Here is a 6,763-nt window from a genome sequence, read left to right as displayed (position 1 = left end):
GGCTTCAGCCCCCACATAGGTAGTACGGGGGTGTTCGGGATGAATCTAAACACTCTTTATCCAAGAGTTTGGTCCTTAAAGGAGGTGTTTAGCGCAATGAACAAGGCAATCAGACTATGTGGCTTTATTACCCTCACTTAGCCATAGGAGTTTGACAATGATAATGTAGGCGCAGCCCCTAGTATCCAGACTAGGGTGTTTGTAAACACCTGATCAGATAAGAACCGATTTGTCGCATAATGCGGGTAAAATCATTATAGATTTGAAACCTACAAAGTGCTGACCGGCTCACACTTCATCATGATAGTCAGTTTTCGGCTTTCTCTACTGAGGTGCTCATACGGATAAACCATGACACAATTGCAGTAGTTCTCTATTTACTACCCTAGCTGATATAGCAAAACGTAAGGTAGTAAGCATAGGAGCCGGGCAACCCAACTATTGACCAAAGACATGATTCAGAGGCAATGCATATAATGCTAAATTTGGGCTGCCGAACTATACTGTAAAAGTGTTCGGACTTGTTGCCATAGTGTGGGGCGCAATAAAGCCCCTAGTGGATTATGGCGTACCAAGGTGTACAGATGCGAATTAAAATAGCGAAAATAATAAAACATAAAGAAGAAGCTAGTGCCACACATGTTGGGCCGCAAACTGTTTCCATTATAATATCAATTAATACGTAAGGGCGTAATTGAACAAAAAGTGCGAGAAGCAACACTGCCTATTAAACATGCCAAGACCAAGGAGGACTTGCGTACGGGTCCTGAAAACAGGTAGAGTGATCGCCAAGAAGGACATCTAGAGATTCCCCCGCACGTCTGTGCTACTTGCCACCTTGGTATATCTATCCTTCGAAAGGGCCGATTATGAGGCCGGCGAGAGGGGCCTGCGGAAAGGAAACCTGAAGAGGAAAGAAAAAGTGAAAGTGTCTATGTCTAGGGGAGGTCAAGCCTTATTATGGATCACAATCTAGCTATGCCTCCGTCTATGCCCAGGGTATTTTGAGTGTGTAGTTATGTACGCGCGGTGCGAATGCCACCACTTGGTGTCATCTGGTACGGAGGCCGAATTGCTAGTTGAGCTCTTGGAAAGCTAGGATGTCCTGGCGTATGGTAGTCCCGACTCGTTTGACATTGTCCGGGAGTATGGCTGCCGAATTAAGGTTCTGCTTGTGGAGGTCGCTCTGTACTTCTACTGCTAGGGCAGTGGTGTGCTCCTCGGTACGGAGGGAGCGCTCCGTATTTCCATTGACTGTTATGACACCATGTTGTCCGTGCATCTTGAGCTTGAGATAAGCATAGTGCGGCACCGCATTGAATCGGGAAAATGAAGTTCGTCCGAGAAGTGTGTGATAGCCACTGCGGAAGGGGACGATATCGAAGATTAACTCCTCGCTTTGGAAGTTGTTCGGAGATCCGAAGACGACCTCCAATGTGATTGAGCCTGAGCAGCAGGCCTCTACACCTGGTATAACTCCTTTAAAGGTAGTGTTGGTGGGCTTGATCCTTGATGGATCCCTGCCCATCTTGCACAGTGTATCCTGTTAAAGCAGGTTGAGGCTGCTGCCACCGTCCATGAGGACTCGTGTGAGGTGAAATCCATCAATTATTGGTTCGAGGACCAGTGCGGCTGACCCGCCATGATGGATACTGGTCGGATGATCCCTATGATCGAAAGTGATCGAGCATGACGACCATGGGTTGAATTTTGGGGCAACTGGCTCTATCGCATAGACGTCCCTAAGCGCGCGTTTGCGCTTCCTCTTGGGGATATGGGTGGCGTATATCATGTTCACCATTTTGATTTGAGGGGGAAACTTCTTCTGTCCCCCTGTGTTCGATGGACGGGATTCCTCATCGTCGTTCTCGCTTTGCAACCCCTTCTCCTTGTCTTTGGCATTTAACTTGCCGGCCTGTTTGAAGGCCCTACAACTCCTGTGGGTATGATTGGCTGGTTTATCAGGGGTACCGTGGATCTGACATGGTCAATCGACTATGTGGTCCAGGCTGGAAGGGCCCTGATTATTTCTTTTATATGGCTTCTTCCGCTGATCGGACTAGGAGCCACTGAATCCGGCGTTGACCACCGTGTCATCGGTATTATCACCGTTGCTTCGACGCTTATGTCTATTGCGTCGGGGCTTGTCGTTGCTATTTCTGGCTTCCGAAGTGCCAGGTTCCCTTGTATTGTTATTACTACGGGCTAGCCAGCTATCTTTGCCTGCGTAAAAAGTGGGTCATAAGTGCCGTGAGGGCTGCCATGGACTTCGGCTTTTCTTGGCCGAGGTGTCAGGCGAGCCATTCGTCCCGAATGCTATGTTTAAATGCCGCTAGGGCTTCGGCGTCTGACGATCTAGTTCTTTTTGGTTAAGAATCTAGTCCAGAATTTCCTGATTGACTCTCCGGGTTGTTGGACTATGTGGCTTAAGTTGTCGGCATCCGGAGGTCGAACATACGTACCTTGGAAGTTGTCAAGGAAGGCTTCTTCCAAGTCCTCCTAGCTGCCAATGGAGTTTTCAGGCAGGATGTTCAGCTAGTGTCGGGCTGGCCCCTTGAGTTTTAGGGGGAGGTATTTGATGGCATGAAGATCATCATCGCGCGCCATGTGAATTTGGAGGATAAAGTCTTCAATCCATACCGCAGGATCTGTGGTTCCATCATATGATTCGATGTTCACGGGTTTGAACCCTTCTGGGAATTCATGTTCCACTACTTCATCAGTGAAGCAGAGGGGGTGTGCGGCGCCTCTATCTCAGGCCAGGTCGGGACGTATTTCGGATGGAGTTCGTCTGCGATTCTCAGCTCGGACGTAACTATGCTTGCCATGTTCGACTCGATAGCCGTCGTGGCGCGTCAAGGCATGCCCTCGTGATCTGTAGATCGATCTGGCTGGACTTGCTTTATTCTTCAAGCCCTGCCAAAGATCATATGGGTATCCCTGAGCAGTTTTGTCTCTGTCTTTATGGCAAGGAGGTACAGGCTGGTGTTCGGCTTGGGTTGCCGCTTTGTCCCGACCACGTGGTGGTCGGTCAACCGCATTGTGCACTGATGGCATGGGCTCCAACGCTTCGCCATCGCATTGAGGTAGTAATTTGCGCTTTGGGTAACTTTTGAGTGGTCGCTTGAGGTCGTACTCCTCGGCTTCCAGGATGTTAGTCCATCTGTCATTGAGTAGTGGCTATTAGCTGGTGCTTGAAGCGCTCCTGCTCGATAGGTTCCTCAGGCACGACAAAATCCTCCGTGCCGAGGCTCGCCACATCCTCGGAGAGCGGAAGATAATTACCGTCCTCCGAGTCATCATGCGTGGCCTGTTCATCAGGGCTAACTTGCCCGTTTTCCCGTTCGTCTTGTTTGGAAGTTGCCTCAACGGGGTCTTCATTGTCTTTGGCACCGTCCAGAGTGTTATCTTCTCCTGTGCCGGTGTTGCTGTCTTTGCTGCAGCGTGACTTAGAGCGGCGCCGCTGGTGCCGGTGCTTTGGTTGTTTCTTAGGAGGTTTATCCTCAACTAGATCTTCCTTGTCATCGCCGCTATTCTCTTTTGGTGCATCCACCATGTATACGTCATACGAGGAAGTGGCAATCCAACGTCCGGTAAACGGCGGGTTTTGGGCCTCTTCTTCTCCAGCTTCGTCGTCCATACCGTCGATGTCATCGGAGCCGTAATCGAGCATGTCAGTTAAGTCTTCGGCAGTGGCTATTAAGTGGGCGGGGGGTGGGAAGCGAAGTTCTCCGTCATCAGCCTCAAGTTCAAACCGGATATAATTCGGTTGTGAGTCCCCCGCTAAGGAGAGTGTTTATAATGAGTTTAGCACGTCGCCTAAAGGCAAGCGCCGGAAGATGTCCGCGGAGCTGAATTCAACGATCGACACCCGATCGAGCTCGTCATGCGCGGATGTGCATGCTTCGGAACCTGCAGCCGGAAACGTGTCCGAGGTTCTGATAACACAGATCTCACTTGAGGTTGGGTCTGTGTGTGGCTCCAACGCCACCGATTCTGCGGCCTCCATGGCGGCGCTGAGCCTCCCGTCCTCGGATGGCGTGACCTGCTCTGGATCTAGAGCTGGAGCAGTTGCATTTTCTATCTCATGTGTGTGGCTCGATGACAGATTTAAGTCATGTTCATCGTGGTGACGGGGAGAGGCTATTGCCGCAGTCTCTAATCCGTGGAAGATCATGTCTCCGCGGATGTCCGCGACATACTTCAAGCTTCCAAATCTGACCTGAAGGTCAGGGGGTAGTTATCGATCTGCTCTAGATGGCCAAGCGAGTTGGCCTGTAGTACGAAGCTGCTGAACACCAACATCTTTCTAGGGAGGAAGGTTTCTCCCTAGACAATGTTGCTATGGATGATTGACGGGGCCATCATACCTCATTACGACGACACAGCGGAACTCTCAATAAAAGCACCAATGTCGGTGTCAAAACAGGCGGATCTCAGGTAGGGGGTCCCAAACTGTGGGTCTGAGGTTGATGGTAAAAGGAGACAGGGAACGCAATGTTTACCCAGGTTCGGGCCCTCTCGATGGAGGTAAAACCCTACGTCCTGCTAGATTAATATTGATGAGTATAGGGGTTACAAGAGTTGATCTACCACGAGATCGTAATGGCTAAAACCCTAGAAGTCTAGCCTATCTGATTATGATCGTCCCTATGAAATAACCCCTCCGGTTTATATAGACACCAGAGGGGACTAGGGTTTTACAAAGTCGGTTACATAGAAATGAAATAGTACATCCGGCCACCTAGCTTGCCATCCACACAAAGGAGAGTCCTATCCGGACACGGGAGAAAGTCTTCTATCTTGTATCTTCGTGGCCCAATAGTCCGGCCTATCTCCAACAGGTCGGACATCCGAGGACCCCTTAGTCCAGGACTCCCTCAACTACTTTATCCGCTTCTTCCTGCTCCTCGGGGAGCTCTCATGTTTGGAGGAAACGGACGGTGGGCTACGCCCATGCCGGAGCCTGGGGCTTGACGGCAAGGACTAAAGACTCATCTTCGGCCATAAGGGCAGTTGCTTCTATGGCCAGGGCGTCAGGCCCTACCGAGGGTTGCTGCCCTCCGGCAAGCTTGGGACTCCCGACAACGTCCTTGTCGGCGGCTCCTGGGAGCTCAGCGGGAAAGTACTTGCTGGGGCCCGCCTTCCTTCGTTTGTTCTGTCCTGCTGGTGGTTCAACGAATGGGTGAGTTAGCTGAAGCACAAAGGTACATGGTTCCATAGGCAACTTGAGGGCAGCACGCTTTGATAGGTCATCGGCAATGCCGTTCTCCACTCGGGGAACATGCTCTGCTTGCAATCCGTCAAAGCGCTCTTCCAACTTCCTCACTTCATCCACATAGGCATCCATCAACGGGCTCTGGTAGTCCTTGTTTACTTGCTTAACAACGAGTTGCGAATCACCTCTGACGATGAGCTTTCTGATTTCAAGGTATGCCGCGATCCTAAGACCGTCCAACAACCCCTCGTACTCCGCCGTGTTGTTCGTCGATTTTTCCCGGGGAAAGTGCATCTAGATTATGTACTTGAGGCGCTCTCCGGTGGGTGCGACGAGCAATACACCGGCACCAGCACCAGCACCTTGGAGTGAGAAAGCTCTAGCAAAGTACATAATCCACTCACTGCTTGTCTCCTTGTCGGGTAGGTGGTCTCTTGAATCTCCTCGTCTGGCGTTGCGGTCCATTCTGCTATGAACTCTGCCAGGGCTCGGCTCTTGATTGTTGAAGTACTTTCAAACTTGAGGCCAAAGCTCGACAGCTCCAACGCCCAGTCCACAATCCTCCCAGTCGCATCTGGGTTGTGCAAGATTCGTTGCAACGGGAGGCGCGTGACAACGATGATCTCATGTGCTTGGATATAGTGGTGCAGCTTTCTCGAGGCCATGAGGAGGCTGAAAAGTAGCTTCTGCATACCAGAATATCTTGACCTACCCCCCTACAAGAGGGAACTGATGAAATAGACTGGGTGCTGCACCATCTTCTTCTTCTGTCCTACTTTGCTCATCTGCTCAAACTCCGCCTTGCCGGGATCGGGTCTCGCCGAGGGTTCTGTCTTGCTGACGTCAGACCCTGTCGGGGATGGCCCCGGCCCACCACCCGATGGCTCCGCTGCTACTGCTGCCTCTTCCTCAAGTTCCCTCTGCGCCACCAGTGCGGCACTAACCACTTGATTCGTTGCCACCAAGTATAGCAGCAATGGCTCTTGCGGCTTGGGCGCGACTAGTATCGGTGTGGAGGAGAGATACCTCTTCAAATCTTGTATTGCAGCCTCTGCCTCCGGAGTCCACTTTATTGGACCAGCCTTTTTCAAAACTTTGAAAAAGGGGAGGGCGCGCTCAGCAGATTTGGAGATGAATCTACTCAGGGCGGCAACGCAGCCGGCGAGCCTACTGACGTCTTTAACCCGCTTCGGTGCCTCAATCTGCTCGATCGCCTTGATCTTGTCGAGATTTGCTTCAATTCCGCGTTGGGACACAAAGAACCCAAGAAGTTTGCCGGATGGGACACCAAACATGCACTTCTCTGGGTTGAGCTTGAGGTTGATCTTACGTAGATTTGCAAATGTTTCTTCTAGATCTTGTACGAGCGTGGCCCTGTCCTTGGTTTTGACCACTATATCATCCATATAGGCTTCCATATTTCTATGTAGTTGGGGCTCAAAACCAATTTGGACCGCTCGGGCAAACATCGAACTGGCGCTCTTCAACCTAAAAGGCATCCGTACAAAACAGTACGTACCACATGGGGTGATGAACATAGTCTTC

The sequence above is a fragment of the Triticum urartu genome, chromosome 4 (assembly GCF_003073215.2).
Source record: "Triticum urartu cultivar G1812 chromosome 4, Tu2.1, whole genome shotgun sequence".
Lineage (NCBI taxonomy): Eukaryota > Viridiplantae > Streptophyta > Magnoliopsida > Poales > Poaceae > Triticum > Triticum urartu.
The sequence above is the reverse complement of the archived record's forward strand: the minus strand, read 5'-3'. Positions refer to the sequence as shown.